Source organism: Pelophylax lessonae, assembly GCF_965119305.1.
Source record: "Pelophylax lessonae genome assembly, chromosome: 2".
In the NCBI taxonomy this organism is placed as follows: Eukaryota; Metazoa; Chordata; class Amphibia; order Anura; family Ranidae; genus Pelophylax; species Pelophylax lessonae.
In genome coordinates this window covers 502,734,523-502,759,018 of record NC_138769.1, presented here as the reverse complement: position 1 = coordinate 502,759,018, position 24,496 = coordinate 502,734,523, and the positions used below count along the sequence as shown (strand labels likewise).

Here is a 24,496-nt window from a genome sequence, read left to right as displayed (position 1 = left end):
CTTCATTTTTTACTCATTCCTGGGAAGACTATAACCAGGGCCGGTGCTAGACTATTTTACGCCCTAGGCAAGACCAGCTACTTGCGCCCCCCGCCCAAAAAAAAAAGGGAAGTGGTAAAAAACTCCTCTATGTCATACCCAGTGACCCTGATCCGATGGTTCCTCCATGTTATGCTTTCATACCCAGTGACCCCCCCATATTCCTCCATGTCACACCCGGGGACCCTAATGTCCCTCCGTGTCACACCCAGGGACTTTGATGTTTTTCCATGTCACACCCTTGGACCCCAATATTCCTCCATGTCATGCTGTCATACCCACTGACCCTGATGTTCCTCCATGTCACACCCAGGGACCCCCGTGTTCCTCCATGTCATGCTGTCATACTCAGTGACCCCAATGTTCCTCTATGTCAGACCCTGATGTTTTTCCATGTCACAGTTGGGGACCCTGATGTTCCTCCATGTCATACCTGGGGACCCTGATGTTCCTCCGTGTCACATTTGGGGACCCCAATCCCCCATGGCACACCCAGGGACCCCAATTCCTCATGGCACACCTGGTGACCCCGAACTCCTGTTACACCCGGTGACCCCTATCCTCCATGTCACACCTGGTGACTCTGATTCCCCATGGGAACCCTGGTGACCCCGATTCCCTTTCATACCAGGGATGCTCCATGTAACACCCAGGGACCCGATCCCCTGTTCTGGGGACACTAACTGGGCGGTATGAAGAGAGTGGCCCCCACTCTGCCCTCCTTCACAGCGATCCTGCTGATTCCTTCTCCCAGGACGCTCCTCTCCTGGACCACAGTGCTCACCACAGCTCCAACCGGCTCCTGGTGGAGGGAAAAGCAGCAGTCAGAGAGCTCCGCATGTCCTTCATCACAACCTCCTCAGACCATTCCGGTGCCTTGTCGCTTCTGGCCCAGTAAAGGTTCAGCCCTCCAGTGCCGAGCTCCGGCTCAGGTTCAGCTCTCCTCTGCTCCCTGCTTAATACCAACCCAGGGAAATGAACGGCTGCCTACCAGCTCAGTGCAGAGAGTCACTTCCTGCCTGGGGTTAAGGCCGTTCAGCTCCAGCTGAAGAGGATCATCATGCAGGCAGCACTCTGGTAGGCTCCATTCCTGCCTCTTGGGGCCCCTCCAACAGTGGTGGAAAGCCAGGGGCCAAGACACCCTGCATCTTTCTCTGTCCCTTCTTCCTCCCCTACCGCCACCTCACCCCTCAGCTCACAATAATCATTCATGATGGAGAGAGAGTGCCGACTCCTGGCTGCGCCCCTAGGTGGCAATGCGCCCTAGGCGGCTGCCTAGTTTGCCTAGTGGAAGCACCGGCCCTGACTATAACCCCCAATACCCACTCTGAATCATTTACTAGCCCAATTCAACAATTCTTTTGGAGAACTGCAACTATCCAAAGCCTCACTGTGACCTATGTGCAGAGATGTATAGTAACTATGTAGAACTACTTCACTACTGTACTTAAGTACCGAAAGGCGGTATCTGTACTTTCCTAGAGTAGAATTTTTTTCTCCTACTTCCACTTTTACTTCACTACATTTTTTCAATGATTTCAATACTTCTACTCCGATATTTTTTTTTTGTGCTGCATAGTTACTCGTTACAATTATAAAAATTACCACTGCCAGAACAGTAGATGGCAGGTTTCATGAAGCTCAAAACATGTGTATTATCAGCGCAAACGAAAATAAATGCTACTGTATGTATAAATAAAAGCTGCATTTGAAATAATAAAAAACAATATGATGTTCAAACTTTTGACTTCTTTCTTTAATAACTTCATAACACAGTACTTGTACTTTTACTTTCAGTACTTGAGTAGCAATTTCTTTTTCAAAACTACTGGTACTTTTACTTTCAGTACTTGAGTAGCAACATTTTTTAAAAAAACTACTTGCAATACTTAAGTACAAAAAATGTTGAATACTTTAGTACTTCTACTCAAGTCACTTTTTGATCGAGCACTTCCACTTCTACTCAAGTCACTTTTTGATCGAGCACTTGTACTTTTACTCAAGTATGGGTTTTGAGTACTTTATACAACTCTGTCTATGTGGTGCCAGCTCCCTCCCACCAAATTAGCTGCTGAGAAATCTACACTGCCACCAAGGGCCAAAAAAACTATTTGCCTGCCATTTTTTTTTAAGTTTTTTTTTTTTTTACTGCTGCAAATATTTCCAGTTGTCTGTGTTTTGGTTGTCTCTGGCCCATTAGGGTACAATCTTTTTGGTACCTATTACAGACAAAGGCTAGAATGGTTCCTTACCTTCAGTCTCTATTGACATTTCAGAGTGCTCTTCTGCTCGATTTGAGGCTTCTATTTGCTAAAAGCTTTGACATGCCAATGTCTTTACAGTGGTGATGCCATCGCAATGTGACTTAATCAGGCTCTGGACTGACAACGTAGCACGCTCCTGACTACTGACACTCCTTTTAAATTAATCTTTGAGATCAGATCAATAATTCAAGGCCATTATACAAGCTGGCCTTTTTTTTTTTACTTTTTGCTAAGAATGGCAGAAATGATTCAGACCTACCTATGCTTTGCAAAACACATAAATGCTGTATTAGAGCTATGTCTATCTGTCTAGGCTCCCAGCATAAGAAAACATAGGTAAGCTTGTATGGATATGCAAAAACTCCTGGAATGACTTCACAATAGGCACATATTATCAGCAGCATCAGGATGAACCACACCCCCATTAGGCTTCTTTCATCGTGCCACTTTCTCCCCTGGGTCCTTTGTTGAACAAGCTGCCTTTCCTTTTCTTCTATTTCCTAGCTCATCCCTTCTTCTTTTTTTCCATTTCTCTTTTTCTACCTGCTTTCCCTTCCCCACATAACCCTACCTTCCTTCCCATTCCTCTAGCTAATAAATGTGCTCCTTTTTCTCCCATACCTCACCTCCCTGTTTTTAAAAAAATCTTGAAAATTGAGGTTACAAGGAGCCAGAATTCACTACTGGCTTATGGCTAGGGTTGCTTTAGAAACACCCATACAAAATGATCTGACACTGTGCTGTTGATTCTCAAGTCAAACTCCTTTCTATAAAATGACAAAAAAATCACAAAGACCAAGTGTGGTACTTTGAAAAAGTTCATAAAAAAAACGAAGTGCAAAAAAATACCCACAAAAGGTAAGGACAAAAGCATTGAATTTAATGGAACCCAAGTGTTAACATCAAAACCGAGATGTGGGAGTCCCATACATAGACTTATACATCACCCAAGCAAAGGTACATGGTGACACATTTTGGAGGGATGACCCTCTTCCTGTTAGTCACATCGCAGTTTCAAAAACACCTATTAGTGCAATGTGCCCATTTGAGAGCTGACCATCCCATAATGGGAGGGGGAGGGGGGATCATACATAAACATTATTTGTCTCACAGAAACAACACACTGCGCTATGGTATACTGTAAAAACTCACGATTGTCCTCTGCTTACCACATGCTGCAACCATCTATAAATCATATAAATCCTAAAAGGATAAAGCAGTCAGTGTACTCTGTTAACTCGATTGCACCAGCCATAACATCAACATCATGTGGGAATCATAGCGATCTTATCCCATATTGCCAGGATTCCTCTTTGGCTCTGTGCCCCATTGATAGTGACTGTGATGATAATTCATACTAGGCACCCTAAAAACTGGTGTGCAACAACTCAGGACAGCCATGTTGTTTTAAACTCCTGGTCAACCATGACATTTTTTAGAATAAGAGACAGAGTAGCTGTGACCCTTCTTCCGTCTCTTTTCAAAATCTAACTACAATCCCTAGAGTGCATTTCCATGGTTTAGTCATTTGGTTAAACAGTTTGCAAAGGGTCTGAACACTACAAAAGAACTTCAGAATAACATTAACTATTCTGCTGACCAGTACTTAGTGCATAATTAATAAACAGGGATTTTCTGAAGCTGTAAATATCTCATTGAAGGCCCTAACAGGAGGTCTGGAATGAAAAACTGAAGTATACTTATCATCTCCATGTCTTTTAACAAAAAAATCTACACAAGTTCACTGAGTGAATTGGGGTTAGCCATTGTAAATCCCCTTAACAGAGATTAATACAATATACATCCCAATTTCACTCTGATAGCCATCATAAAACATTCAAGCCAGGCAAAGCAATTACAACATTAAATTAGAACTGTAGGCAAAACTTTTTTGCATTTTGGATTTACATTTTGGATAAAGTAAGGGAGTGTTAAAAGCCCTGTCAGATTTTTGCTTGCCATCTGTGTCCTATTGCAGAGATTTCCCTTCACTACCTGTTCTATAGCCAGACAGGAAGTGAGAGGAAATCCCGGCAAATTTAGGAAATTCCTCTGGGACCTCCAGATCACCAGAACTAGTGTCCCCATTGGAAGACTTTCCATCTATTATTTTTCTGGGAACAGCCCAAAATTTAGGATTTTCTTTTACTTTCACTTTTAATGATAATGGTAAACAGAACAAATAGAGAGGGTAAATCTCTATAACGGGGCACTGAAAACTGACAAGCATTCCAATCCCTCTGCACTCTATTCAAAACGAAAAAAAAATGTTTGCCTTTAGTCATGAGTGCTTAGGGAATACACATTTATGTCTGTCTTCTTGGAGATTTAAAAACTTCAAAATATATGGGGGTGTGTCCATGATGGCGATGTGAGAGGCCACATGGTCCATAGCTCTGCTGGCCTGGGCGAGGCTGTTACCAAACTCTGGACCCAAAATGGCGGCTTCTCATCAGCCTGTATTCAACATGGCCTCCCAGACTGAGGCTGAGGAGCCTGCAGACTCCCCACAGGTCAGATTCTAGGAGGTAATGGCAGTGATTGCCTCCTGCCAAGCACCCTAACTATCAAAATTAAGGCTCCGTTCACATGTAGGCGTTTTGGGGGCGTTTTTCTGCTCTAGTATCAGCTCTCAGAACGCCTTACAAGACAAATCCTATTCATTTCAATGGCCCCTGTTCACATCTGAGCGTTTTGACGCTGTGAGCAAAACGCCCAACGCTCAAAAAAGTACATGAGCTTCTTTTTGGGCAGATTACAGGCGTTTTCCATTGGTCTCTATTCAATCTAAAAACGCCTACACAAAAAAACGCCTGTAAAACGCCTTCAAAATCGCCCATAAAAATGCCTGAAAAAACGCCCATAAAAACGCCTGTAATAGCAACGCCAAGATGTGAACATAGCCTAAGGCTGTACAACTCGATGTGGGGTTTATCAGGCAGCATCTGGATAAGATCCGCTCCTGGGTGTCGGCAGTGGAACAACGTGTTGGCCAGATGGAGGATACTGTCACAGAGTACACTACCTATAACTTACAATCTAAAGTATGCGCCCTGGAGTATAAGGTGGACAATGCTGAAAACAGGAACTGGAGGAACAAATTAAGGTTGTGGGGCTGCCTAAAGGGGTGAAAGGTAAAAACCCTACTGTCTTTTGTGGAAGAGCTGCTCTGCTCCCTTTTACCTGAGGCACAATTCTACCCATACTACACAGTGGAGAGGTAGTGGGGTCCCTGCCCCCCCCCTCGTACCCTACAATTTCGGCTCCTCAATTTCCGAGACTAGTACGAGGTTCTCCAGACTGCACGGATGGTCGATGAGCTAAAAATGCTAAACTACTATCCCTTTCCTGATTATCTGGCAAAAACTTCAGTATATGTCATAACTCCTGGGATAATAGCAGTAATGCCAGAAAAGGGACACTATTCACCTGTATAAATGAATTAGCAGCATTTTAAGGCCAAACACCATTATATTAGAAGGTAATGAAGGCAACCTGGACACATTATCTCTCCTAGGTATAATAATCATCTGATCATCTGATACCCATCATGTTTAAATTCATTCAAACTGTAATTTCATGCTGGACAATAATGTGCCAATATACTGTATAAAGTTACCAAAATGTAGATTTTCTAACATAGTATTATATGTAAAAAAAACTGCATTATTGTCTCTTATTTTCTTTTGCAATACCCTTTTTGATTTTTAAATATTTTGTTTGCACCTTTTTCCTGTTTGTTTGTTTTTTGTTTTTTTTTAAATTTAACACTATTTCTAAATAGTTAATATTGTCTCTGATGCACTTAAGGCAGAACTTGAAGAATCCCTGTTACTTTGAGAGTGCTAATGCATGGTAAATCTCTGTATTTATCTGTCAGTGGTGACAGTGTATGTTAAAGAAATTTATATTACATCAGAATTGTTATTACTAAAATTGTGAACATTTTTATTAATAATCAATATCTAGTTACAGTGATTCATTTGGGGTATAAACAGTTAAGTGCATAATACCCAGTGATGATCCCTCTCAGTCAGTGGTCCAACCAGCTAGAAAATCTTTGTGCTGGGCGAGGCTGAGAGTGCCATCATCAAATATCAGTGAAAGCGCAATGTAGGTTTGACCAGCTATTTGTCACAAGTTGGTGAAGGTGGCCAGGGTCTTTCATTGCATCTGTTTTAAATATTGCTTCAGCACTCACCATAGCTGCTGGAGTGCACGCTATTCATCTTCTCCTGGAAGAAACCCGCCCGCTGTAGTACCCAGTGGCTAATGAAGCACAGGCTGCAGCCTTACTGGAACCCATACAAAACAAGCGCTCGTAGGGGAATATAAGGTCAAGAAAGCTGGCCAGGACTATAACAGATGCTCTCACTCACAGACACTGAACTAGACAACAGCTATAATGCTTCTCCTATTTATTACCTAACCTCTGCAGCCATATTCCCTTAAATAGACTAAAGCACATGTGGCAAAAAAGAACATTGTTATAAATACTAATATTATTTGTTAATAACAAAATGTACATATGTTTATAAAATGTATATATTCTGTATTACTTGTATTAAGAGATTAAAAAGATCAATAAATTAATAAATAAGCTGATTTGATTAATAAATTATTAAATTACTGGTATCATAAATAAATAAATTGTGCTGCAATGTTAATTCTCGGAGTGCAAATTCTTGTTCATTCATGATTTTAGAGACAATAGATTTCTTCAGGATACTAAGAAAAAATATATACATACAAAAATATATAAAACTATACACCAAATGGAAAATGTATACATTAATAAAATTGAAACAAAAAAAATGAATGAATAAATAATTAATTAATTCTTATATATATTCTTATTAAAGAAAAATGCAAAAAACACACAGGACGCTGACTCACCGTGACCAAAATTGAACCAGGTAGTGTAAGATAGCTTCGGCTCTGCTCTCCACCCGCCGGAGAGGACCCTCAGATGTGTTTCACCCTCTACATGTACTATATGTATGTTTATTTTTCATGTATCCTAATAAATGAATGTTTTCATTTGAAATAGATTTACCTAAGCTCCTGAAGAAGCAATAACATGTCGAGAAGCATGTAGAGCGGAAAATACATGTGGACAAGTGGTACCCCAGTATCTCGAGGATTGGTATATGCTGATGTACTATACAACTGCAACAAATACTATATATATTATATATATTATATATGATAGTTTATCCCTGAGGAATCCACAATCTGTCCAAATGTTTTTTTTAAGATTTTTTCTATTTTTATGATGCCATTTTTTGTAGTCCTTTGTAGCCTGCAAGCTGATTTATACAATGTGGACCATGTCATTACATGTCATGTTGGCTGATATCAGTTATAGGAGCTTTAGAAAGGTACTTTTTACATATGTCTACATACAGTGGGTACGGAAAGTATTCAGACCCCCTTAAATTTTTCACTCTTTGTTATATTGCAGCCATTTGCTAAAATCATTTAGGTTCATTCTTCTTCCTCATGAATGTACACACAGCACCCCATACTGACAGAAAAACACAGAATTGTTGACATTGTTGCAGATTTATTAAAAAAGAAAAACTGAAATATCACATGGTCCTAAGTATTCAGACCCTTTGCTCAGTATTTAGTAGAAGCCCCCTTTTGATCTAATACAGCCAGGAGTCTTTTTGGGAAAGATGTAACAAGTCTTTCACACCTGGATTTGGGGATCCTCTGCCATTCCTCCTTGCAGATCCTCTCCAGTTCTGTCAGGTTGGATGGTAAACGTTGGTGGACAGCCATTTTTAGGTCTCTCCAGAGATGCTCAATTGGGTTTAAGTCAGGGCTCTGGCTGGGCCATTCAAGAACAGTCACGGAGTTGTTGTGAAGCCACTCCTTCGTTATTTTAGCTGTGTGCTTAGGGTCATTGTCTTGTTGGAAGGTAAACCTTCGGCCCAGTCTGAGGTCCAGAGCACTCTGGAGAAGGTTTTTGTCCAGGATATCCCTGTACTTGGCCACAATCATCTTTCCCTCGATTGCAACCAGTCGTCCTGTCCCTGCAGCTGAAAAACACCCCCACAGCATGATGCTGCCACCACCATGCTTCACTGTTGGGACTGTATTGGACAGGTGATGAGCAGTGCCTGGTTTTCTCCACACATACCGCTTAGAATTAAGGCCAAAAAGTTGTATTTTGGTCTCATCAGACCAGAGAATCTTATTTCTCACCATCTTGGAGTCCTTCAGGTGTTTTTTAGCAAACTCCATGCGGGCTTTCATGTGTCTTACACTGAGGAGAGGCTTCCGTCGGGCCACTCTGCCATAAAGCCCCGACTGGTGGAGGGCTGCAGTGATGGTTGACTTTCTACAACTTTCTCCCATCTCCTGACTGCATCTCTGGAGCTCAGCCACAGTGATCTTTGGGTTCTTCTTTACCTCTCTCACCAAGGCTCTTCTCCCCCGATAGCTCAGTTTGGCCGGACGGCCAGCTCTAGGAAGGGTTCTGGTCGTCCCAAACGTCTTCCATTTGAGGATTATGGAGGCCACTGTGCTCTTAGGAACCTTAAGTGCAGCAGAAATCTTTTTGTAACCTTGGCCAGATCTGTGCCTTGCCACAATTCTGTCTCTGAGCTCTTCAGGCAGTTCCTTTGACCTCATGATTCTCATTTTCTCTGACATGCATTGTGATCTGGAAGGTCTTATATAGACAGGTGTGTGGCTTTCCTAATCAAGTCCAATCAGTATAATCAAACACAGCTGGACTCAAATGAAGGTGTAGAACCATCTCAAGGATGATCAGAAGAAATGGAAAGCACCTGAGTTAAATATATGAGTGTCACAGCAAAGGGTCTGAATACTTAGGACCATGTGATATTTCAGTTTTTCTTTTTTAATAAATCTGCAACAATGTCAACAATTCTGTGTTTTTCTGTCAGTATGGGGTGCCATATGTACATTCATGAGGAAGAAGAATGAACCAAAATGATTTTAGCAAATGGCTGCAATATAACAAAGAGTGAAAAATTTAAGGGGGTCTGAATACTTTCCGTACCCACTGTATATTAGATTAAACATTCAAATGCAAAATTACCATTAAAAAAATCACTTCTTGTGTATATAATAATATAGTATTGGTAAAAGAGCTATAATCCAGCTGATATGATACTACAACTAAAAAGCCAATCGATACACAATTGCTTGTTGTTTGATGTTAAAATGGTGAAAAAAAAGTAAATATGGATAGTTATAAGAAACAATAATCATAGTCAACCTTTAGACTATATAACAGACTTCATAATGGAGGGAAGACCACTTCCTCCTGTATAGTTTTGTCAAGGACAATAATCCATTATACACCCAAATATGCTGGAATCAGGGTTTCACACCAAGTGTAGCTATCAAGGTCCTCATTTAGACCACCTGGGGCTAGAGTGCACAAAAAATAGATCCAAAAGGTCTCCCTTTTACACGCTTTTTGATGTTTTCTCCCTGCATTGGAATCACGGTAATAGTTTTTATGCCAAAAATTGCAAGCTTGAAGATTATTTTGTCTTCTTGAAGCTCCTTCATTGCCTACTATTGCAATTCCTTTTATTAGATTGAAATGATTGTAAGTATTTGCTTGCCTTGTCTCAGTAAGCCTCTTGTTAAAATAGGAAAAAAAAAAATATTAACAGGTAGGTTTCCTTCTGCAAAGGAAAGCTTGAACAATGAGTGGGACAGCACTGACTGTATAAAGCTAAATGTGTACTAGAGAGGTCATTGCACTGTTAGAATAGATACTGGGAAGTGGGGTTTATGTGCAGAAGGCAGAATAGAAAAGAAAGACCAGCAAGTGTGCTGAGAGTAGGACTGGACTGTACAGATGGCAGAATCCCCCATGTGAAAATGAAAGTGGCATTAATATTACGTAGGATTATTTATTTATTTTCTATTACAACAACTGTTAAGAAAATAATTTATTTCCAGAAAGAAATACAGTGGTAGCTGTCACTGAAATAGATTTATTCATAAACAGTGCAGTTTGATCACTATGTGTGCTCTGATTTGGTGACCAATGACTTTCTGATAAGTAATATCATCTCTAACTATAACATTAACTCTGACTCAAACTCTTGCTCTAACGGTCAGTATATATTGTATATTTTTTAATACATATTTAAATAAGTTGTTAAATAGGACAAACCCTTAAAAATGTTTTCAGATAAAATAATAGTAAAAAGATCAGGTCTAAGCATATAGGGAAGTATTAGTAGGGATGAGCTTCGAGTTTGAGTCGAACGTAAGTTCGAGTTCGAGTTGAACGCCAAAATTGAAAAAAAAAATGGCATTTGGGCCCCCCCAAAATCCATACCAGACCCTTATCCGAGCAAGCAGCCTGGCTGGACAGGATGGGGAAGACGAGCAAGCGCCCCCCCCCCCCTCCTGAACCCGGGCCTAGAGTCCCAGAGTCTGTGCGTCTTGGGGAGATATAGGCTGGAATCCAAAGTAACATTACTCCATAGATCCCCCCAGCATACACCTCACAAAAAATAGTGTTCCCTTAAAAGCCAGGGCCCATAGTCAGTAGGCCAGAGGCTAGCACGCAGTCCCCTCCAAAAACCTCTGTCCTGGGTGAGTCTATCACAATGATCACCATGCATAAATACATGAGTGGTCTCTATAATGAATTTGGTGCAGATTCATTAACTTTAGGGTCATTACAAAGGACAAGGAGGCACGCTTTACGTCTGAATTTAAAGATATTTAACCTCCACATAAGGAAAGGCTTTTTCACAGTAACAGGAACAGACTTCCTCAAGAAACAGCTCTGGCCAACTCACTAGATTGTTTTAAAAAAGAGCTCAATTCACTAACTATAACTGGATATAAATATGAATAGGTAACAAAGTCATAGATTGTGGAGCCACAAAATATCCAATTGCTTTCTGGGAATCAGGAAAAAAATGTTCCTCCTGCTGGAGAAAATTGGACCATGCTTTATAGCACTTTTTGCCTTCCTCAACTATAAGTATAGGGTTCTGTTTACGAAAGTGATCTTTTTCTTTAAAAATGTAAATTGTATTTATTTTTCTATTTGTTGAACTAGATAAACCTGTGTCTTTTTTCATTCTGACTAACTATGTAACCATGTCATCCGTGTCATAGTAAAAAAATATTTTTTGAATAATAAAGCCATTTATCACAAGAGCTTAGCTGATGATTAATGGTTTTGTTTATTAACAAAGCCATGTGATCACCTTAACGGTTCATAAATCTATTCATCAACAATTCAGCATTGTTAATGGATGGCACTCTTTACCAACATTGATCTTTTAACATGACATGGCAAATATGGTCATTACTTGATTTTGTTACAAAATAAAAGGGTTAGAGTTAGCATTAGGATAAATATTAGAAAAACATTGGAGTAAGTGTTAAACTTAGGGTAAGGGTTAGAGTTAGGGTTATATTAATTTCTAAACAAAGCTATTTAGTACCATGTCAGCACTGATTTTGTGATAACAAGACTTTGTTAGAAAACAAATTATATTATTTTTATTTTCAAACAAATTTTGCCTAAGCAGTATCCAGAAAAGTAAAAAAAGTAAAGTAAAAAAAAAAAAGGCCAACGTTGACAAACTTTTGGCAAAGAAAAAAATAGCAATTTTGTGGCAAAATCAATTGTTGCAAAATCCCTCCATTAATTACAAAAGATAGTTTGATCACCTCATAGCTTGACTATTGTAATGCCCTCTCATAAATCTAATGGACAAAGCTCTTCACTGTGTACAATTAGTATAGAAGGAAGCAGCCTGAATGGTATCAAATCAATGCCTATATAACATCAGTTCTTTACTAACTCCATTTGTTACTTAAAAACTGGATTTTTCTTTCAAAGTTCGTCTATTTACCAGAAACCAATTAAAATCATCCTCTCCAACCATCAGGCACAAATTCTCTTATTGGCCCACATTCTTAAAAGCCTTTGCATCACAAACCCTCATTCATGTAGCTCCCACTTAAAGTTTTGGAGTGGTATTAGTAATTCATTTATTCTCTTAAGTACCCTCATTCTTCTGTAAAAATAGATAAAAACACACAATCTTTGATCACACTTTGGTGTCAACACTTGCTAACTTTAAATACTATAGAAGAAAAGCACATGGTATGGTAAATGTTTATCATTTTTGTTATTATATGTAAAATGTACACATATACATTTATTCCTGAGCAGATGCTTCATTATTTGTCTGCCACCACAACCAGATCTGTCTTCAGCTTTAGCTGTAACTGTTCTGTTACCAAGTCACCACTATTGTGTCCTTCTAATAGAATTCTCCAACAGTAATATCACCTTTGCTCCTTGTTTTCATAATCACTAATCACCTATATCTATGTATATTTACAGATGTACAATAAATTTGCAGAATATCTGAAAAAAAAATGAATGGGAACTGTAGTCAGTGTTTTCATGAAAAAATAATGATATTTCCATAATAACTGGTTTTATTATCTACATTTAGTGAATAAAAACCCAGGGTAGACTTTGACTAGCTTGCTCATCTCTAATAATTGTATGAAAGTTCATCAATAACAGTCATAGAACTACATGATACCACAGCAAAGCTTGACTTCATTTGCAACACTCAAATGTTCTCTATTCAATCCAAATAAATAAAACTCTCATACTTTAACAAAAGTGCATTCTATTTACGATACAATAGCAGCTTTGTCCTAATATGACCTCATGAGTGTGAAAAAGAAAGTTTAAAACACTGGTCTGAAATCATTATGCTGAGGCAAAATGTTGATTAGCGTGGGTTTTCTTTTCTATATTGGTTCCTCAAAATGCCTTAAAGGGTAACTCCACTTTTGTGGAAAAAACATTGTAAAAAAATATAATGATATGGCACATGCAATTGTGACACAAGTCATAATGTAATTTAATGTTATTAAAAATTACCTTTCCTATGTGCTGAGAACGTTGTGTGATCGGAGCAGATCGAAGGAACGGCTTAACCATGAGCAAAGCGCACCTGCCTGAGTTAAAGAAGTTCATGAACAAAAAAATGATCTTTAAAGTTAAACGGAGGGAGACATGTTCAGGGAATACTTTGAGGATTTGACCCATTTGTGAATCTCATGGTAGATGAATGCACAGAAGTGTCACCAAGCGGGCATCAAAATATTGGCATGGTGGTCATACAAGGGAACAGCATAATCATGTTGGAAGCTTTGTAAAGAGTATAGTATTAGGATATAATGAGCCTAACCTCCCTATGATCTCAACCCTCAATTAGTCATCCTACTGGTTTCATACCCATTACCATTTGTTGTGCAGTTCATTTTTTTTTCTTTTATATTAAAATGTTTTTCACTTACAAAAAAAATATAAAAAATGACCTTTCCTTTTCAATCAAAAGTGCTGTAATTTTATTTTAAATTCAATGCAATATGACAACCTGGAAGTGTTCTGTAGACAGTTAGTGAATGGAACACCATCAGAAATGTCATTTTGTGCTTGTGTGACTGGCTCAATAATTTCCCCAGAAGTCTACACTAAGATATAATTCAGATTCTAGGTATCCTCTGCAACAGAAATTTCATTTTTGGCGAGATGCTTCTAAAGGGTTAATGCAGACCTTGTAGATTTCCTCATTAAAACACTGTGGGGTTGAATGGAATAAAATTTAATCAGCTTCCAGGATTTGTTGTCAAAGCTTAATTGAACAAGCTGAAGTTAGAAGCTGATTGGCTACCATGCACAGCTGCACAAGATTTTGCATTCTCTGGTTTTAGTAAATCAACCCTGTAAGTGCATCAGCTGATTATTAATGAAATTGTCACTCCTATTCATTTTCACTCTGCAAAACAACATTACCAAACAAAGTGCTATTCCTTCAGAGAAGAAACAGTTAGGATTCTTCAACAAAGTTTGTTAAAATCCTTGCAATGTACATAGATCAACCAGAGGGATTTTTTCTTAACAAAAGTGGAGGTAATGTCAGGATGTGCATGCACGCCAGCAAGATAACTCCTCTGAATGAACTCCTGTGCACAGGTTAAAACATATTCCCTTTTGCTTCGAACTCGCATGCACACATTAGCTGTCGTGCATTCTCATGTGCGCTGGCACTTATGTGCACCTGTGACAGATGCTGACTAGAGATGTATAGAACTATTCGCCGGCGAACAGTTCCCGGCGAACTTAGCATGTTCGCGTTCGCCGCTGCCGGCGAACATATGCGATGTTCGGTCCGCCCCCCATAAGACATCATTGAGGCAAACTTTGACCCTGAACTTTACAGTCAGCAGACACATTTCCAGCCAATCAGCGTACCTCCCTCCCACACCCTCCCACCTCCTATAAATAAGCAAGGGCAGCATCCATCTTAGATCATTCTGAAGCAGTGTGTGTAGTGAGAGTAGGGAGAGCTGCTGCTGCTGCTGCTGCTGCTGTTAAGCTAGGGACAGTTAGTCAGTGTTCCTGGTCTTGCAGTGTTCTTGGTCCACTACTGCTGTAATATCAGCACCCCAAAAAGCCCTTCTAAGGGCTGGTATTTGTGTTTTTTTTTTTTTTTTTATATATATATATATATATATATATACCTAGCGTCCCCAAAAGCCCTTTTAAGGGCTGGTAATTGAGTTGTTTCTTCATATATATATATATCTATATCTATCTAGTGTCCCCAAAAGCCCTTTTAAGGGCTGGTAATTGAGGATTTTTTTATTTATATATATACATATATATATATATATATATATACAGTGTCCCCAAAAGCCCTTTCAAGGGCTGGTAAGGTAATAGATTTTTTTCTTTATATATATATATATATATATATCTATTGTACACTGCAGTTGCCTGCCCGCTGTGTGTGAGAGGCCACAGACCTACCACAGACTGTACTGTGTGCACACCACACTCATTTCGGGTGGCACAGGCACAGTACCTGGCATTTTAAAAAATATTTTTTTTTCCTCTGTCATAATTGCAGTGAGTGCTGTGTCAGGTCCACAGAGTGCACTGTACCCACTGCAGTGCACTGCCCACCACTGATATATATACGTTGGCACAGCATCTTGTTGCAATAAATTGAAAAAAAAAATATTTTTTATTATTGCAGTTGCCTGGGCTGCCAGTGACTGTCAGGTCCACAGAGTGTACTGTGCCCACTGCAGTGCCACTGTGTGCCCACCCACCACTGATATATAAGGTGGCACAGCAGCTTGCAAAGTAAAAAAAATATATATTTTTTTTTAAATTGCAGTTGCCTGGGTGCCAGTGACTGCTGTCAGGTCCACAGAGAGTGTACTGTGCCACTGCCCACCCACCACTGATATATAAGGTGGCACAGCAGCTTGCAAAGTAAAATATATATATATATTTTTTTAAATTGCAGTTGCCTGGGTGCCAGTGACTGCTGTCAGGTCCACAGAGAGTGTACTGTGCCACTGCCCACCCACCACTGATATATAAGGTGGCACAGCAGCTTGCAAAGTAAAAAAAAATATATATATTTTTTAAATTGCAGTTGCCTGGGTGCCAGTGACTGCTGTCAGGTCCACAGAGAGTGTACTGTGCCACTGCCCACCCACCACTGATATATAAGGTGGCACAGCAGCTTGCAAAGTAAAATATATATATATATTTTTTTAAATTGCAGTTGCCTGGGTGCCAGTGACTGCTGTCAGGTCCACAGAGAGTGTACTGTGCCACTGCCCACCCACCACTGATATATAAGGTGGCACAGCAGCTTGCAAAGTAAAATATATATATATATTTTTTTAAATTGCAGTTGCCTGGGTGCCAGTGACTGCTGTCAGGTCCACAGAGAGTGTACTGTGCCACTGCACACCCACCACTGATATATAAGGTGGCACAGCAGCTTGCAAAGTAAAAAAATATATATATATTTTTTAAATTGCAGTTGTCTGGGTGCCAGTGACTGCTGTCAGGTCCACAGAGAGTGTACTGTGCCACTGCCCACCCACCACTGATATATAAGGTGGCACAGCAGCTTGCAAAGTAAAAAAAAATATATATATTTTTTAAATTGCAGTTGCCTGGGTGCCAGTGACTGCTGTCAGGTCCACAGAGAGTGTACTGTGCCACTGCCCACCCACCACTGATATATAAGGTGGCACAGCAGCTTGCACTCATAGTACAACAGTAACAACACATTAAAAAAAAAATGACAGGCAGAGGCAGGCCACCCCGCAAGGGCCGTCGTGGTCGTGGTGCTGTGATTTCCTTAGGCCCTAGAATAATGCCCAGTGTTCAGAGGCCACCACAGACCCTGAACTCAAAAAATTCTGAGGCCATAGTTGACTGGCTTACACAGGACACCCAATCGTCTACAGCTTCCGCTCGGAACCTTAATGCACCATCCTCCTCCAGCTCAGCTTCGGGCACCTCTCAATTTACCACTCGCCAGCCCGCCGGCACCACCACCAACACTAGCACCACAGCCGCTTCACTTGATCCGTCAGAGGAGTTATTTTCACATCAGTTTGAAGAAATAAGTGATGCGCAACTATTAGTGCCAGAGGATGTAGATAACGGGGATATGTCTCAGTCAGGCAGCATTATACACATGGACGTACATTGTGATGATGATGATGTTGTACCTGCTGCTGCTGCCTTTGCTGAGTTGTCAAGTGAAGCGGCTGATGATGACGATGTGTCTGTGGATGTGACCTGGGTGCCTGCTCGAAGAGCAGAAGAAGAGGGGGAAAGTTCAGATGGGGAGACAGAGAGGAGGAGGAGACGAGTTGGAAGCAGGGGGAGGAGGTCATCGCAAGGAGCTAGTGGCGCAGTCAGACAGCATGTAGATTCGGCACCCGGGGTCAGCCAGACAGCACGCCAATCAACGCAAGCTGTTGCCACCACCAGAATGCCGTCCTTGCAAAGCTCAGCAGTGTGGCATTTTTTTTGTGTGTCTGCCTCTGATATCAGCGATGCCATTTGTAACCTGTGCCAAAAGAAACTGAGTCGTGGGAAGTCCAACACCCACCTAGGTACAACTGCTTTGCGAAGGCACATGATCTCACATCACAAACGCCTATGGGATCAACACATGAGTAAAAGCAGCACACAAACTGAAAGCCACCATCCTCCTCCTGGTCCAGCATCTTCAGCCACGTCAACCACTGCTGTCCTCCATGCCCCCTATCAACAACCCGCCCCTCCGCCTCTCACCTTCAGCAGTTCCTGCTCGTCACCTGCCCACAGTCAGGTGTCTGTGAAGGAAATGTTTGAGCGCAAAAAGCCAATCTCGCAGAGTCACCCCCTTGCCCGGCGTCTGACAGCTGGCTTGTCGGAACTCTTAGCCCGCCAGCTTTTACCATACAAGCTGGTGGAGTCTGAGGCCTTCAAAAAATTTGTCGCTATTGGGACACCGCAGTGGAAGGTACCCGGCCGAAATTATTTTTCACAAAAGGCAATCCCCAACCTGTACTCTATTGTGGAAAAGGAAATCATGTCACGTCTGGCACACAGTGTTGGGGCAAGGGTCCATCTGACCACTGATAGCTGGTCTGCAAAGCACGGTCAGGGCAGGTATATAACGTACACTGCGCATTGGGTAAACCTGCTGGCGGCTGCCAAGCATGGAATGCGTGGCTCTGCTGCAGAGGAGTTGGTGACACCGCCACGACTTGCAGGCAGGCCTGCTGCCACCTCCTCTACTCCTCCTACTCCATCCTCTTTGCTAACCTCCTCGGCTGAGTCCTCTTCTGCTGTTGCGTCTTGCTCCACACCAACTGCACCCCCCCAGCTCCCCAGGGGCTATTCCACATGCCGGATACGACAGTGTCACGCTGTCTTGGGGTTGACTTGCCTGAAAGCAGAGAGTCACACCGGACCAGCACTACTGTCCGCCCTGAATGCACAGGTGGATCAGTGGCTGACCCCGCACCAACTGGAGATTGGCAAAGTGGTGTGTGACAACGGGAGCAATTTGTTGGCGGCATTGAATTTGGGCAAGTTGACACATGTGCCGTGCATGGCACATGTGTTGAATCTGATTGTGCAACGTTTTGTGCAGAAGTACCCAGGCTTACAGGACGTCCTCAAGCAGGCCAGGAAGGTGTGTGGCCATTTCAGGCGTTCCTACACGGCCATGGCGCACTTTGCAGATATTCAGCGGCGAAACAACATGCCAGTGAGGCGCTTGATTTGCGACAGCCCGACACGTTGGAATTCAACACTGCTAATGTTCGACCGCCTGCTCCAACAAGAAAAAGCGGTCAACGAGTATTTGTATGACCGGGGTGCTAGGACAGCCTCTGCGGAGCTGGGTATTTTTTTGCCACGCTACTGGACGCTCATGCGCAATGCCTGTAGGCTCATGCGTCCTTTTGAGGAGGTGACAAACCTAGTGAGTCGCACTGAAGGCACCATCAGCGACATCATCCCATATGTTTTTTTCCTGGAGCGTGCCCTGCGAAGAGTGCTGGATCAGGCCGTAGATGAGCGTGAAGAGGAAGAGGAAGAGTTGTGGTCACCATCACCACCACCAGAAACAGCCTTACCATCGATTGCTGGACCTGCGGCAACACTGGAAGAGGAGTGTGAGGAAGAGGAGTCAGAGGAGGAATGTGGCTTTGAGGAGGAGGAACACCAACCACAGCAGGCATCCCAGGGTGCTAGTTGTCACCTATCTGGTACCCGTGGTGTTGTACGTGGCTGGGGGGAAGAACACACCTTCAATGACATCAGTGAGGACGAGGAATTGGACATGAGTAGCTCGGCATCCAACCTTGTGCAAATGGGGTCTTTCATGCTGTCATGCCTGTTGAGAGACCCTCGTATAAAAAGGCTGAAGGAGAACGACCTGTACTGGGTGGCCACGCTACTAGACCCCCGGTATAAGCAGAAAGTCTGTGACATGTTACCCAATTACCGGCAGTCGCAAAGGATGCAGCAGCTACAAAATAAGTTAAAAACTATGCTCTACACAGCGTATAAGGGTGATGTCACAGCACAACGGGAATCCAACAGGGGAAGAGGTGAAAGTAATCCTCCTCCTACCACCACAACCACGCCGGCAAGGACAGGACGCTTTACAGACGTCTTGTTGATGGAGGACATGCGGAGCTTTTTTAGTCCTATGCATCGCCACAGCCCTTCGGGGTCCACCCTCAGAGAACGACTCGACCGACAGGTAGCAGACTACCTTGCCTTAACTGCAGATATCGACACTCTGAGGAGCGATGAACCCCTTGACTACTGGGTGTGCAGGCTTGACCTGTGGCCTGAGCTATCCCAGTTTGCCATTGAACTTCTGGCCTGCCCCGCTTCAAGTGTGCTGTCAGAAAGGACCTTCAGCGCAGCAGGAGGTATTGTCACTGAGAAGAGAAGTCGCCTAGGTCAAAAAAGTCTTGATTACCTCACGTTTATTAAGATGAATGAGGCATGGATCCCGAAGGGACTGACAGTGGGGGATGCATTTGACTAAAAAAGGCCTGGTGATGACTGAGATGCCTTGGCCTAAAAATGGTCCACACGCTGCTGTATATAATCATTCTCTGCATGCCGGATGACTTACGTGACGTCTCCGCCACCAACTACGGTTCAAGCAGCAATGTTTTAGTGCACTTTCTGCCTTAAAACCTCAATTTTTCAGGCCGCTGCTACAGCAGCGGCTGCAACAATACCTACTTTTTCATGCATGTGTACATGCCTAATTTTTCTGGCCTCTGGTGCTACACTGTGGCTGCAAAAAAACAAAAAACAAAAAAAAAGGCACATACATGTGTCAATTCCCCTTCGTGATCGTTACCTTGTCGTGGTGAAGGGGCTTGCGTATCACAATGAAGCGATCACCTCTAGGATTGTGTTGGCACACCCCAGATGATAAGGTCGTTGCTTCATTGTGTACAGACCAAAAGCGATCCGCAGGATAATTTTTCATAAAAAAAAAACATTCATTTTCTTTCATTCTTTCTGCGGAGCTGGGTATTTTTTGGCCGCGTTACTGAATGCTCATGAACAATGGCTGTAGGCTCATGCGTCCTTTTGCAGAGATGACAACCCTGGTGGTCAGTCGAACCCAAGGCAACATCATCGACCTCATCCCATATGCGTTTTTTCTGGAGCGTGCCCTGCGAAGAGTACTGGATCAGGCTGTAGATGAGCATGAAGAGGAAGAGTTGTGGTCCTCATCACCACCAGAAGCAGCCTTGTCGTTGTCAATTGCTGGACCTGTGGCAACGCAGAGAGAGGAGTCTGAAGAAGAGAAGTCAGAGGAGGAAGGTGGCTTTGAGGAGGTGGAATACCAGCCACAGCAGGCGTCCCAGGGGGCTTGTTCTCACCTTTCGGGGACCCTTGGTGTTGTATGTGGCTGGGTGGAGGAAGAGACCTTCAATGATGTCAGTGAGGACAAGGAACGGGACATGGCTAGCTTGGTATCCAACCTTGTGCAAATTGGGAGTTTGCGGTTGTGCAAATGGACTGACTGACTGTTAAACGGGGAGTTTGGTCTGTCAGAGTTTGGTCTGTCACTGTGAAGCGGGCGACGGGCGTAACCCTTACACTACTTGACCGATAAAACATCATACCTGATCGTATTCACACACTGGATGTTTTAGTGCTGGTTTACACTGCCGCTACCACTAAAGTAGCGTCGCTTCCAGTGCGACTTTGGCGCGACTTAGCGCGACTTTGGCGCGACCTCATCGCGAGGTGACTTTTTATTTGGCCAATCACAATATCATGTTTTGTGACCGTCACCTAATTTCCTTTTCCTGTTTTTTGTTTTACATATTTCCCCATGTGTGCAGTGTTGTCTGTGTCATAGCTCAACTGATAGGCATGTTTGCCTTGGCATATCATATTTCAGCTTGCCAGAAAGAAAAAAAGACAGCTGGAAAGACACTGCATTAGTTTTCTACTAAAAATCATAAGAAAAATGCTGTTTTTTTTGGGTTGTGGACATACTACAGAGCTGAAACTTGACAGGTACACTTTTTAGACCCCCCAGACACTAAATACAAAAAATGACATGCCTGCCTAAAAAAATGCCCGATAAATGCCTGCAAGAGAAAAAGCCAGCCGCAGAGAAGCCGTATTCCTGAAAATATAAGAAAAATGCTGTTTTTTAGGGGTTCTGGACATGCTACAGAGCTGAAACTTGACAGGTACACTTTTGTGACCCCCCAGACACTAAATACAAAAAATGACATGCCTGCCTAAAAAAATGCCCGATAAATGCCTGCAAGAGAAAAAGACAGCCGCAGAGAAGCCGTATTCCTGAAAATATAAGAAAAATGCTGTTTTTTAGGGGTTCTGGACATGCTACAGAGCTGAAACTTGACAGGTACACTTTTGTGACCCCCCAGACACTAAATACAAAAAATGACATGCCTGCCTAAAAAAATGCCCGCTAAATGCCTGCAAGAGAAAAAGCCAGCCGCAGAGAAGCCATATTCCTGAAAATATAAGAAAAATGCTGTTTTTTAGGGGTTCTGGACATGCTACAGAGCTGAAAATTGACAGGTACACTTTTTAGACCCCCCAGACACTAAATACAAAAAATGACATGCCTGCCTAAAAAAATGCCCGCTAAATTCCTGCAAGAGAAAAAGCCAGCCGCAGAGAAGCCATATTCCTGAAAATATAAGAAAAATGCTGTTTTTTAGGGGTTCTGGACATGCTACAGAGCTGAAACTTCACAGGTACACTTTTTAGACCCCCCAGATGCTAAATCCAAAGAAATTTTTTATTTTTATTTTTTTTTAATTTTTCCAATAATTGGCTCTCTATCAAAAAATTATAATTTTTAAGAACTTTTTTTTGCGTGATCCCTCTCCGGCATGCCACAGTCCAGGTGTTAGTCCCCTTGAAACAACTTTTCCATCACTATTGTGGCCAGAAAGAGTCCCTGTGTGTTTTAAAATTCGCCTGCCTATTGAAGTCTATGGCGGTTCGCCCGGTTCGCCGGTTCGCGAACATTTGCCGATGTTCGCGTTCGCCGTTCGCGAACCGCGAATTTTAGGTTCGCGACATCACTAATGCTGACGCCAAACAGACTATTTAAACGCAGCCAGTGCTCAGGATCAGTGCTGCTTTGTCTTCTGCCTCCAGTGTAACCTGTGATGCTGTGAACCCGTATCCTGCTTCCAGTTGCTGACCTGGCTTGTCTTAACAATTCCCTAGACTCCACCTGCATCGACCTCAGCTTCTGTCTGCTCCTTTGGCTCCTGTTCCACTAATCGGTTCCAGACCTGGCTTGTTTCCTGACCATGCTCCTGTCTGTGTCCTTTACCCGATCCATCCCGTCTGTGTATGACCAGGCCTTCCTGACCTTGCTAGTCTGCCTGCTGTGACCAGCCCCAACTGCTTGCCTGCTTGCTGAAGCCATCTGATGACTTCTCCTGCCCAGTGAGGACACCTGCCACTTGTGCCACTCTGCACTCCTGCATTTCCTGTCCACACTATCAGGGGCCCCGAGTCAGAGGTTTAAGTGAGGCCTTCCTCATCATATCGGGCTCTGCTACCAGGTATGTGATAGGTACTCTTTAATAATTTACTCAGGACGAAAAAAATATACATGTAAATGCAGATCTGCAAAATTAATACAGCATTAAATGAATTTTTGGTTTAATTCAAGCTATGTAACCATGTAAAATCTGACTGGGTATAAGCAGGAGGCACCATGACAAGCCCTGGTTCACACAGGAGTGGTGGGGGAAACTGCATGCAATTCAGACAGGAATTGCACCGCATTCCTGTTTAAATCATATGCAAATCTTTGCAGTGTGATTTGAGCCCATTCATATTGTATGGGCTCAAATTACACCACAAAGATATTGGTTTCAGCGCTTTTGCACGAGTACAAGTACTCATGCAAATGCTTAGTATGCATAGTACTGGTATCTAGGGTTGAGCGAACACAGACTGTATTGTTCGGGATCGTACCGGACTTTTGGGTATTCGGTACCCGGACACGGACCCGAACATTTTACTGTATGTTCGGGATACAGTCCGTTGTTCGGTAATTTATTTAATGTTTTGGCGCGGTTTTAATGGCGCGGTTTCAACAGCTGCAGGCCAGCCAATCAACAAGCGTTTAACTAGTGTGCCCTTAGAAGCCATCACAGCCATGCCTACTAATGGCATGGCTGTGATTGGCCAGTGCAGCATGTGACCCAGCCTCTATATAAGCTGGAGTCACATAGCGCTGCATGTCACTCTAACTCTAACTCTACTCTGCACGTCGCTCTAACTACTGTAGGGTCAGGTTCCTGATGCTGCTGAGGGAGAGATAGGAGATTATTGTAGGGGCAGGCTGGAGATTGCTTTCAGGGAAAGAATAGGAAGAATCTTCTTTAATCAGACAGCGATCTACATCGATTTTATTGTGTGGGGGTGCAGTGCATGATCTTTTAGCCCTGATCTGAGCCCAGTGAGGAGGAGGGAGAAAAAAAAAACTTTTATCAGTCTGTTAGGTGGGCGGCGTGCGGCGTGTAGCGGCCATGTAACACAAGCTCAGTGCATATGTGTCTGCTTAATCTGGATTTAGAAAAAAAAAATGTTTTTTCCTTTATATTTTAATGTGACTTACAGCGTTTAGACACTGCTGTTCTAATCTGCTATTCAACAAGCACCAATTTAAGGGAACAATTATTTTTCTTTCTTTTTTTTTCCATGTTTTTTTAGAGCCATTTTAGTGCTCAAAAGTTCGGGTCACCATTGACTTCAATGGGGTCCGGGATCGGGGTAAAGTTCGGGTTAAGTTTGGGTCACGAACCCGGACTTTTTTTTCAAGTTTGGCTGAACCCGCCGAACCCGGACATCCAGGTGTTCGCTCAACTCTACTGGTATCGGTTTTCATGCGACCCCACTTGATTGACATAAATAGAAATCCTTTGGCAGGTAAAACAGCTCCCTTATATGCATTTTATCTGTAAAATTTGTCATTTGTCTGCAGTTCAGCTTAAACTATTTTAAACACAGGCCAATTCTTAAATTTCTCAACCACATGGAAATATATGCATTTTTCGTGTTAGAAAATTACTTAAAGAGGTTGTAAACCCAAACAACCTTTTTTTTTCTTTTCTTGCAGCCTGTAAGAGAAAGACATAATGAGCTCATTATGAAATACTTACCTTAGAACGAGCCCCCGCCGTGCCGTCCGCTCACCTCTATGACGGGCGACATGTCCAGTCGCCCGTCTTCCGGGATCGCGGCATCCGGCCATCTGATTGGCCGGAGCCGCGGT

General features: G+C 42.5%; 1 pseudogene across 1 annotated transcript; it reads left to right on the top strand.

The window, feature by feature from the left end:
* The first annotated feature begins 13,291 nt into the window (after nucleotides 1–13,291).
* LOC309547765 (small nuclear ribonucleoprotein G-like) lies at nucleotides 13,292–13,654 on the top strand (annotated as a pseudogene). Its single transcript has one exon. The product of its transcript is annotated as a small nuclear ribonucleoprotein G-like (transcript).
* Nucleotides 13,655–24,496: the final 10,842 nt, after the last annotated feature.